This window comes from Emys orbicularis, chromosome 1, assembly GCF_028017835.1.
Source record: "Emys orbicularis isolate rEmyOrb1 chromosome 1, rEmyOrb1.hap1, whole genome shotgun sequence".
Taxonomy (NCBI): Eukaryota; Metazoa; Chordata; order Testudines; family Emydidae; genus Emys; species Emys orbicularis.
In genome coordinates this window covers 17879237-17890035 of record NC_088683.1, presented here as the reverse complement: position 1 = coordinate 17890035, position 10799 = coordinate 17879237, and the positions used below count along the sequence as shown (strand labels likewise).

Sequence of the window (10799 nt, the reverse complement as noted above, 5' to 3'; positions counted from 1 at the left end):
AGTGTTCTTAAAATGAACATGTGCTGGGTCATCATCCGAGAATGCTATAATATGAAATATATGGCAGAAGGTGGGTAAAACAGAGCAGGGGATATTGAACTCCTTGGGGGAGAATTGTGTCACAAATTTAATTAACGCATTTTTTTTTAACAGGTGTCATCAACATGGAAGCATGTCCTCTGGAATGGTGGCCGAAGCATGAAGAGGCATATGAATGTTTAGCATATCTGGCACGTAAATACCTTGCAATGCTGGCTACAAAAGTGCCATGCAAATGCCTGTTCTAACTTTCTGGTGACATTGTAAATAAGAAGAGGGCAGCATTATCTCCTGTAAATGTAAATAAACTTGTTTGTCTTAGCAATTGGCCGAACAAGAAGTAGGACCGAGTGGACTTGTAGGTTCTGAAATTTTACATTGTTTTGTTTTTGAGTGCAGTTATGTTGTGATGGTTCCCCCCATAAGGCTTTATGGAATATGCTTATGAATGTATATATGACATAACTAGAATATGTTTTGTGCTACGTATGCCATGTAACATATCTCTGTAAAGGTTATGATCTACTGAATCTATTAATCCTATTTGTATGCATGTATCATTTTTGTACTTGAAGTTAGGAATATTGGCTGTATACTTGCTTGATTTTAACTAGCCTAGTAGAGCATTTGGTCAGCTTCTTGAGAAAAGTGCAAATTAAGTGCCCAATCAAAAACCTCTTAAGCCAACAATGAACATGAAGATGCCAATCCACATCTGAGCCTTCCCAGGAATGTGCCTTGGCTGGTAAAAACTGAGTCATGCATGGACATGTGGCTTGCCCATGTGACTCCAAAACTCCATCTTGGAGCTGGACTTTGCATAGGAGGGGGTCTCCACCCACAAGAGAAAGTCTATTTAAACCCCTGGGAGACCCCTCCATTTTGTCTTCAGCTGGCTAAAGGGATAGCCTCTCCACCCCCAAGGATACCTGAAAGAAACTGGAACAAAGGACAGTAACTACAGGGGGTGTGAGTGATTGCTGGATCCAGACTAGCAGGAGACTAGTCTGTAAAAGGAAGCTTACTGGAACTGGTGAGGTTTTATTTATATTCAGTTTCTTAGACATAGACTTGTGTGTTCTATTTTATTTTACTTGGTGATTCACTTTGTTCTGTCTGTTACTACTTAGAACCACTTAAATCCTACTTTCTGTATTTAATAAAATCACTTTCTACTTATTAATTAACCCAGAGTATGCATTAATACCTGGGGGGGGGGGGCAAACAGCTGTGCATATCTCTCTATCAGTGTTATAGAGGGCAAACAATTTATGAGTAAAACAGATTTATTTGGGGTTTGGACCCCATTGGGAGTTGGGCATCTGAGTGTTAAAGACAGGAACACATCTGTAAGTTGCTTTCAGTTTAAGCCTACAGCTGTTAGGGGATGTGGTTCAGATCCTGGGTCTCGGTTTGCAGCAGGCTAATGGGTCTGGCTCAAACCAGGCAGGGTGCTGGAGTCCTAAGCTGCCAGGACAGGAAAGCTGGGGCAGAAGTAGTCTTGGCACATCAGTTGGCAGACCCAAGGGGGTTTCTGTGATTCAACCCATCACATATGTAACAAAAAAAATCGACATTTGTAAGTTGCACTTTCACGACAAAGAGATTGCACTACAGTATTTGTATGAGGTGAATTGAAAATACTATTTCTTTTATCAGAGGGGTAGCCGTGTTAGTCTGGATCTGTAAAAAGCGACAAAGAGTCCTGTGGCACCTTATAGACTAACAGACGTATTGGAGCATAAGCTTTCGTGGGTGACTATCCACTTCGTCAGATGCATGTAGTGGAAATTTCCAGAGACAGGTACAAATATGTAGGCAAGAATAAGTCTAGAGATAACGAGGTTAGTTCAATCAGGGGGGATGAGGCCGTCTTCTAGCAGTTGAGGTGTGAACACCAAGAGAGGATTTGGCTAGCCATTCACAGTCTTTGTTTAATCCTGAGCTGATGGTGTCAAATTTGCAAATGAACTGAAGCTCAGCAGTTTCTCTTTAAAGTCTGGTCCTGAAGTTTTTTTGCTGCAGGATGGCTACCTTTAAATCTGCTATTGTATGTCCAGGGAGGTTGAAGTGTTCTCCTACAGGTTTTTGTAGGGACTGTCCAGTTTGGCCGATGTACATAGCAGAGGGGCATTGCTGGCACATGATGGCGTATATTACATTGGTGGACGTGCAGGTGAATGAACCGGTGATGATGTGGCTGATCTGGTTAGGTCCTGTGATGGTGTCACTGGTGTAGATATGTGGGCAGAGTTGGCATCGAGGTTTGTTGCAGGGATTGGTTCCTGAGTTACAGTTACTATGGTGTGGTGTGTGGTTGCCGGTGAGAATATGCTTAAGGTTGGCGAGTTGTCTGTGAGCGAGGACTGGCCTGTCTCCCAAGGCCAGTGAAAGTGAGGGATCGTTGTCCAGGATGGGTTGTAGATCACTGATGATGCGTTGGAGAGGTTTTAGCTGAGGACTGTAGGTGATGGCCAGTGGAGTTCTGTTGGTTACTTTCTTGGGCTTGTATCGCAGCAGGAGGCTTCTGGGTACACGTTTGGCTCTGTTGATCTGTTTCCTTATTTCCTCATGTGGGTATAGTAGTTTTGAGAATGCTTGGTGAAGATCTTGTATCTATTTCTTTTGTTTATCATTTTTACAGTGCAAATATTTGTAATCAAAAATAATATACACTTTGATTTCAATTACAACACAGAATACAATATATATGAAAATGTAAAAAAAATCCAAAATATTTAATACATTTCAATTGGTATTTTATTATTCAACAGTGCTATCAAAACTGTGATTAATCGCAATGAATTTTTTTAATCGCGATTAATTTTTTTGAGTTAATCGCATGTGTAACTGAGATCAACCAACAGCCCTAATATATATACATATAACAAAAGGAAGAAAGGGGAAGTTGATAGTAATTAATATAACTCAGAAGCTAAGACTTGTAGAAAATTGATAAGGGAAGCAAAAGGACACAAGGCGATATCTTAGGCTAGCAGAGTTAAGGGCAGTACGAGGAGTTTTTTAAGTATATTAGGAACAAAAAGAATCCTAACCATGATATTAATCCATTACTAGGTAAAAATGGTAGAACTATCAATAATAATATAGAAAAGTCAGAAGTGTTCAATAAATATATCTGTTCCATATTTTGGAAAAAACAGTTGATGACTGTGATGACAATAACACTCTTTCCATTCCAATAGTATCTCAGGAGGATGTTCAACAGCAGTTAGACATTTTTAAATCAGCAGGTCCAGATAACTTGTATTCAAGAGTTTTAAAAGAGCTGGAGGAGGATCTCTCTGGACTGTTAATGCTGATTTTCAATAAGTCTTGGAACACTGGGGAAGTTCCAGGAGACTAGAAGAAAGGTAAAAAGCTAATGTTATGCCAATATTTAAAAAGGATAAAAGGGATGACCTGGATAATTATAGTCCAGTTGTCTGACATGATCCTTAACAAGATAATGGAGCAGCTAATATGGGACTTGTTTAATAAAGAATTAAAGGAGGTAATATAACTAGTGCTAATCGACATGGGTTTATGGAAAATAGATCCTATCAAACTAACTTGATATATTTTTTGATGAGATTACAAGCTTGGCTGATAAGTGTAATAGTGTTAATGTAATATACTTAGACTTCAGTAAGGCATTTGACTTGGTACCATATGACATTTTGATTAAAAATTAGAATGCTATAAAATTAATATAGCACACATTAAAAGCTGGCTAACAGATAGGCCTCCAGATGTAATTGTAAATGAGGAATCAACATTGAATGGGTGTATTTCTAGTGGGGTTCCACAGGGACCAGTCCTTGGCCCTATACTATTTAACATTTTTAACAACGACCTGGAAGAAAATATAAAACCATCACTGATATAGTTTGCAGATGACACAAAAATTGGGGGAGTGGTAAATAATGAAGAGGATAAGTCACTGACAAAAAGTGATCTGGATCACTTGGTAAGTTGGTTGCAAGCAAACACTTTGTGTTTTAATATGGCTAAATGTAAATGTGAACAAAGAACATAGGTCATACTTACATGATGCGAGACTCTATCCTGGGAAACAGTGACTCTGAAAAAGATTAGTGAGTCCTGGTGGATAATCAGCTGATCCTGAGCTCCCAGTGCAACACTGTGGCCAAACGGACAAATACAATTTTTGGGAGCATAAACAGGGATATCTCAAGTAGGTATTAGAGAGGTTATTTTACCTCTGTATTTGGCACTGGTGCGACTGCTGCTGGAATACTGTATCCAGTTCTGGTGTCCACAAGTCAAGAATGATGACGATAAGTTGGAGAGAGTTCAGAGAAGAGCCAGAATAATGATTAAAGGATTAGAAAACATGCCTTATAATGACAGACTCAAAGAGCTCGATCTATTTAGCTTAACAAAGAGACTGTTAAGAGGTGACTTGATTACAGTCTATAAATACCTACATGGGGAACAAATATTTAATAATGTGCTCTTCAATCTAGCAAAGAAAAGTATAACAATATCCAAAGCCTGGAAGTTGAAGCTAGACAAATTCAGACTAGAAAGAAGGTGTACATTTTTAACAGGGAGGGTAATTTAACCATTGGAACAATTTACTAAGGGTCATGGTGGTTTCTCCATCACTGGCAATTTTTAAATCAAGATTGAAGGTTTTTCAAAAGAGCTGCTCTAGGAATTATTCTGTGGAAGTTCTCTGTGTTATACATGAGGTCAAACTAGATGATCACTGTAGTCCCTTATGGCCTTGGAAACTAACTTTGACATTAATGGGAATTATATCTGTGCTTATAAAAAGTAGATCCAGTTATTTTTAGAATCTGAGGGCCAATATCCAACTATCAACCCTTTGGTTACATATTGTAGGGAAAGAGGAAGTTTAACATTATTCAGTCTGCTTGTTTATAGTCTGGAGCAGTTCAGATTAGGATTCTCAAGGCATAGTTGACTAGTTCCCTGGATAGGCTGTGGCTGCACTTAGAAGTGAGGCGTCCCTCTCAGATATCTCCTCTTAATCTGTCATCAATCTGTATTTGACTTCAGAATGGCTCTGAGTTAGGAGGAATTCATTGGTTGTTAACACTCTAATGCAGTGGTCTCCAAGCTTTTTTGATCGCGCACCCCTATCAGTAAAAAATTTTTGAGCATGCACCCCCTGCCGCGCCGGCTCTACCATTTTTGCCCAAGCAAAAAAAAAAATAAAAAAAGCCGCTCAGACTCCTGCCCAAACTGACGAAGCAAAAAAAAAAAAAAGCACTCCTCCTGCCGTGCACCCCCAAGGATCCTCTTGCACACCCCACTTTGGAGACAACTGTTCTAATGATCTGAACATGAGAGGTGTTGAGCGCCATACACTCCCACTGAGTTCAGCACCCCGCGAGCTTGGCCCTTATGTAGTATAGGAAGAGTTTGCAAGTATGCTAGAATGGGGTATGTGGGTATTTCCCTCATCCCCATTAGCCTCCTAGTTCTCTCTGCAATGTTGGTTTTCTTCTTTCAGTAGCTTGAGCCAGTTCTATCTTTTAGAGGATAACAGTGGTCATGGTTATATAAAGGTTTAATTTATAAATTGTTTATAAGAGGTTAATAAATAACTAATAGATGTAATAACCATGTTAGACATGAGTACTACGTGTTATAGATGGTTATAAACATCACTGGAAAATCTTATAGCAAGGTTATTATAAACTATGGTTATTGATCTGTTGGACTCTATAAAAATCAATTAACAATTTATTAAAACACCTACTAATCAGTTATTAACACTTTTAAAAATGGAACTGTAATAAAGTCAGCCACCTCTTGTGCGCCCTCTTGTGACCAATAGTGGCTTTGCAGAGCCAGGCCTCTTTTTCCCCTCTGGGTTCTTTAATAAATGCAAAAAGAGGCTTTCACAAATCCAGTAACAGCCCTTCTTGGGCTCTGGTTTTATTAGCACAAAGGTCCAAAACAAACATGAAAAGTCTTCCACCCAGCCTTAAGTTGGGCACTGCCTCTCCTTCTTGAGGTACTGTCCTTTCCTGCTCTTAAGAGCTGGAGAAGATATAAGGCCTGGCCTGCCTTCTTTGTCTTCTCCCTAAAAGGAAATCAAAATTTTGGCTGGGTCTTCCTACTCAGCCACAACTCCCTTCCTGTGGGACCACTGCAGGAGACAGCTTCTCTCTGCAGTTCCCCACTTTTGGCTGTCCATGGGCCTCTGTTTCTCTATTGCCTTAGAAGCCTGATTTAGTCACATGACCACCTGTCACATGACTTTCTTTGTTCTCTCTGCCTGGCAAGGCAAATCAGCTGTGCCATAAGTGGACTGAGACCTATTTCCCTTTGGAAGGGCCAGCCACCCTGTGACATGAACCTTAATATAAAGTGTGACCGTTAGCTTTAGACACAATTTATTATTTCCTTCTCTTCATTTCCCCACTCCCTTGTCCTCCCCGTCTAACTCCTTTCGTTTATGCAGATTGTTGGAGGATATTATACAAGGACCCAAATCGTGTTGTCATATCTACCTGTGAAACTCCTCTGAAGTCAGATGAGCTGCACAGATGTGACCAAGAGCAGCATTGGACCCAAGATGTCCATCTCTGCTTACAGCTTCTTTCCCATCACTCATATTCTGCTTGTTATTTTCTTTATCACCTTCTTTTTCTATCCTTTCACCTCTCTCCACTGGGTGCCTAGTTCTCCCCTGCAGGATACATGTCACCTCCTTTGAAGTCAGTGGGGAGAAGATAAAAAGGAGAGGTGGTAAGTAACTTCAATGGGAGTCACTCATACCCTGCAGGGAGAGAACAGGCTCCACAGGGTGATGTAGGCTTCGGTTTAATGGTATTACATTGTGGAATAGTGATTTGATAAATGTCAAGTTTCTGTTCACACAATGTATTTATTAGAATCATAGGTGGTGGATATAATAGGCCAGGGGAGGCTTAGCCTCCGCTGGTGCAGCCACCGCCGCCAGACGCCAGGTTGTGAGTTTTTGTTGTTTGCGAGGGCTGGGAGTGGGCTGGGCTTCTGCCGGAAGACGTTTTTGCCTATTATTGTGTGCCATGCAGGTTCTGGGGTGGCTGAGGAGGCAGTATGTGCTACTCAGCTTCCTGGGTTCATCAGTAATCTCCCTGGACTCCATTGATGAACCCGGGAAGCTGAGTAGCAGATGCTGCCTCCTCAGCTGCCCCAGAACCTGCATGGTGCATATAAAAAGCTCAGTGTTCTTCGGAAAGAGCTTCTGCTTTTCCCACTAGGTGGCTCAAGGTCTCAGGAAGGGAGGCGTGGTGCATTTAGGGTGACCAGGTGTCCGGTTTTGGACCGAAACACCTGGTCGTAAAGGGATCCTGGTGACTCTGGTCAGCACCGCTGACTGGGCCATTGACTGGTTCATGGCGCTGCGCAGCGGGGCTGGCAGGTTCCCTGCTAGCCACCACGCGGCGCAGCTCCCGGGTCGGGAAGCAACCATCATGTCCGACTCCTAGCCTTAGGGGCTGCTTGGGGAGTGGGGGGGGGGCTGTCCGCGTGCTGCCCCGCCCCCGGCGCAGCTCCCATTGGCTGGGTCAGGGCAGGGGAGGAATTAGCGTAACTCATGAGCGCTCAGCAGGCGGCTGTTGAGGGGTCGTGTGGCATGCGCCTCTCCCACTGCTGCCCAGCCTCTTCTCCTCACGCTCCTTGTGTGGCTGGGCTCAAGCTGCGGCGCATGCCCTGCTGCCCCATCGCCAGCACCCAGGAGTTGGAGGTATGTATCCCTGTCTCCGAGTGCTGGGAATGGGGCTGCACCCCCACCCCCATCACTGCATCCCTCCCCATGCCACCCCCCTGCACTCCCATCCCCCTCATTGCATCCCTCCCCATCCCACCCCCCGCGCCCCATCCCCCTCACTGCATCCCTCCCCATCCCACCCCTCCGCATCCCAATCCCCCTCGCTACATCCCTCCCCATCCCACCCCCCATCCCCCTCACTGCATCCCTCCCCTGTCCCATCCCGACCTGCCCCCCACACCTTCCCATCCCATCCCTGTACCTCTTACAGCACTCTCCCACCCATCCTCTCCACCTCCCAGAGCTGCCACCTCCCATGTCCCTCACCCCCCACAACCCATTCACCTCCATACACTGCTGCACTCCCATTATGTCCCTATACACCCCTGTGCCCCCCACATCCTCATGCATCTGTAGCCTTCTGCCTCCCCCTGCATCCCCATCCACCCCACATACCCCCACACCCCCTCCTCTCTCCTTCACTGCCCCCTTTCACTCCCACCCTGCTCTCATCCTTGGCCTCTTTCCCTCCCCATCCTCTCTCCTCTCCCCCCCATCTTTTCCCCTCCAGCCCACCCTTCTCCCTTCCCGGCTGGATGATTTAGGCAGCCCCTGGAAAAGTCTATGAAAAAGTATCTCTGTGTAGGCAAGTGTGTGCATGCATGCATTGTATGTGTGTAAGAGACTGTGTGTCTTTGTGTAGGGAGGTGCGTGTATTGCTGCATGTGTGTGTACCTGTGTGAATAAAATTTGCAGCCTAACTCTTTGACTTTTATTCCTTTTGCTGGCTTGCACACAAAAAACTTGATGACATAAAATCTGTGTGTTTTCATTTCATAACAAGTTTTTAAAAGAGAAGGGAACTCTAAAAGAAATGTATTATTTCTTAAACAGTGAATGTTGGTGACTAGTAATTGCAGAAGAGCCAATGGATCATACATTTCTCCCCACCTCTGTCTAGCTACATTATAAACTCTGTGTTGCAGACTCTTTCTTTTTATGTGTATGTCCAGCACCTACCACCCTGGAGCCCTGATTTTAGTTGGGGTCTCTAGCACTAAACAACAATTGTAATAATAAATAATGTGGAAGTATATGTGTTAGTGCATACTAGGTGTGTACACATGAATACACGTGTGTATCTGCATGTAGGTGTGGGAGTCAGTTTCTACAGATTTATTTATATAGGTATCTGGACAGGCGTGCATTTCTGTGGTTGTGCTCTGTGGATTTGTATTTGGGCTTCAGGAGTGGGCCTTTAATGGCCCCATTGCAGCTGTGATAATGTGTGGTCCTAATGGAGGGAGGGGAATGGAGTGAGCAGGGGGGCAGGGCCTCAGGAAGGGGTGGGACAGGGGTGTTAACTTTTCTGGAATTAGAAAGTTGGCAACCCTAGTTGCATTTCCCATTCAGGGGCTGGGGCTGGCCTGGGGCTTGGGCCAGCCAGTGCGTCTGGGGCAGCTTGGGCTGACCAAGGGCTCCTCCGGCCATTGGGGGGGGGGCTGGGACGGTGGGGGGCTTGGAGCTGTTGGGCGGGGGGCAGGGCCTTGGGCAGAAGGGATGGGGCTGGGGGGGCTAGCCTCCCTGAAAGGGGGGTCCACTCACCACCCATGAGAGACAGGGTTGTCAACTTTCTAATGGCACAAAACCAAACACCCCTGCCCCACCCCTGCCTTCCCCGAGGCCCCACCCCTGCTCGTTCCATTCCCTTCCCTCCATCGCTCGCTCTCCCCTACCCTCTTTCACTTTCACCGGGCTGGGACAGGGGGTTGGGGTACAGGAGGGGGCTCCAGCTGGGGGTGCAGGCTCTGGGGTGGGGCTGGGATGAGGGGTTTGGGGTGGAATGCTTCACGAATTTGCATGTCATCCTTGTGCAGGGGCCATGCTAATCTTCTCTGTATCCTTCCAATTTTAGTATATGTGCTGCTGCGGGGAGGGCTCCAGGCTGGGTTAGGGGGTTGGGTGCGGGGGGATGTGAGGACTCCAGTTGGGGGTGGAGGCTCTGGGGTGGAGCCAGGGATGAGGGATTTTGGGGAGCAGGAGGGAGCTCCAGGCTGGGGCAGGGAGTTGGAGTGTGTGGTCCCGGCAGCACATACCGCGGCTCCCAAGAAGTGGCTGCCAGGTCCCTGTGGTGCCTAGGTGCCCGGGAGGCCAGGGAGGCTCCACGTGCTGCCTTTGCGCTCACAGGGGCTGCCCCCACAGCTCCCATTGGCCAGGAACTGCGACCAATGGGAGCTGCAGGGGCAGCGCCTGTGGGCGCGAGGGCAGTGCATGGAGTCTCCCTGGCCGCCCATGTACCTAGGGGCTGCAAGGACCTGGCGGCTGCTTCCAAGAGCCACGCAGAGCTAGGACAGGCAGGGAACCTGCCTTAGCCCCGGACCCCCACTGCACCATCAACTGGACTTTTTACGGCCTCGTCAGTGGTGCCGACCAGAGCCACCAGGTCCCTTTTCAACTGGGCGTTCCGGTCAAGAAACAGATGCCTGGCAACCCTAATGAGAGAACTTACAATTCTGGAGATAGGCCCAAATCACAAGTTCCAAACCAGGTCTGAACTTCCTGAGAGCCTGGGGAGATCTGGATCTGCCATTTTGGTTTGACCCATTATGCAGAAGAGCCCCAGTCATGGAGCTCGAATCCACACCTGGATTGGATCTTCACTGATGTCTGGCAGAGTTCTGAGCAGGGGTTTGGATTTAGGGATTTCTTTTATTTATAAGCATTTCTATAGCGCTCATCACCACAGTATCTGGGCCCATCTCTAGATGTTATAACAATAACCGACTGATTTATACAGTGTCTTTTATGACACTGTCAAAGTTATGGTATTTATAGGTAAAAAAGTCACTCTTGAAAATGGAACTTAGGCTGCTAAGTCACACAGATGCTTTTAAAATTTTTACCCAGAGTGCTGATCAGTGTACTGTCTGAGTCCTGGAGCTTTACAGAATTACAGACTATACACATATAGACATCCCTTAACTCATTGGCCATTATAACAGGG

At 45.7% G+C, this 10799-nt stretch overlaps 1 non-coding gene across 1 annotated transcript; it reads right to left on the bottom strand.

The window, feature by feature from the left end:
* Window positions 1-9627: 9627 nt before the first annotated feature.
* Window positions 9628-9734, bottom strand: LOC135873149 (U6 spliceosomal RNA). Its single transcript, XR_010561086.1, has one exon. It is a non-coding gene; the product is annotated as a U6 spliceosomal RNA (small nuclear RNA).
* Between the last annotated feature and the right edge of the window lie 1065 nt (window positions 9735-10799).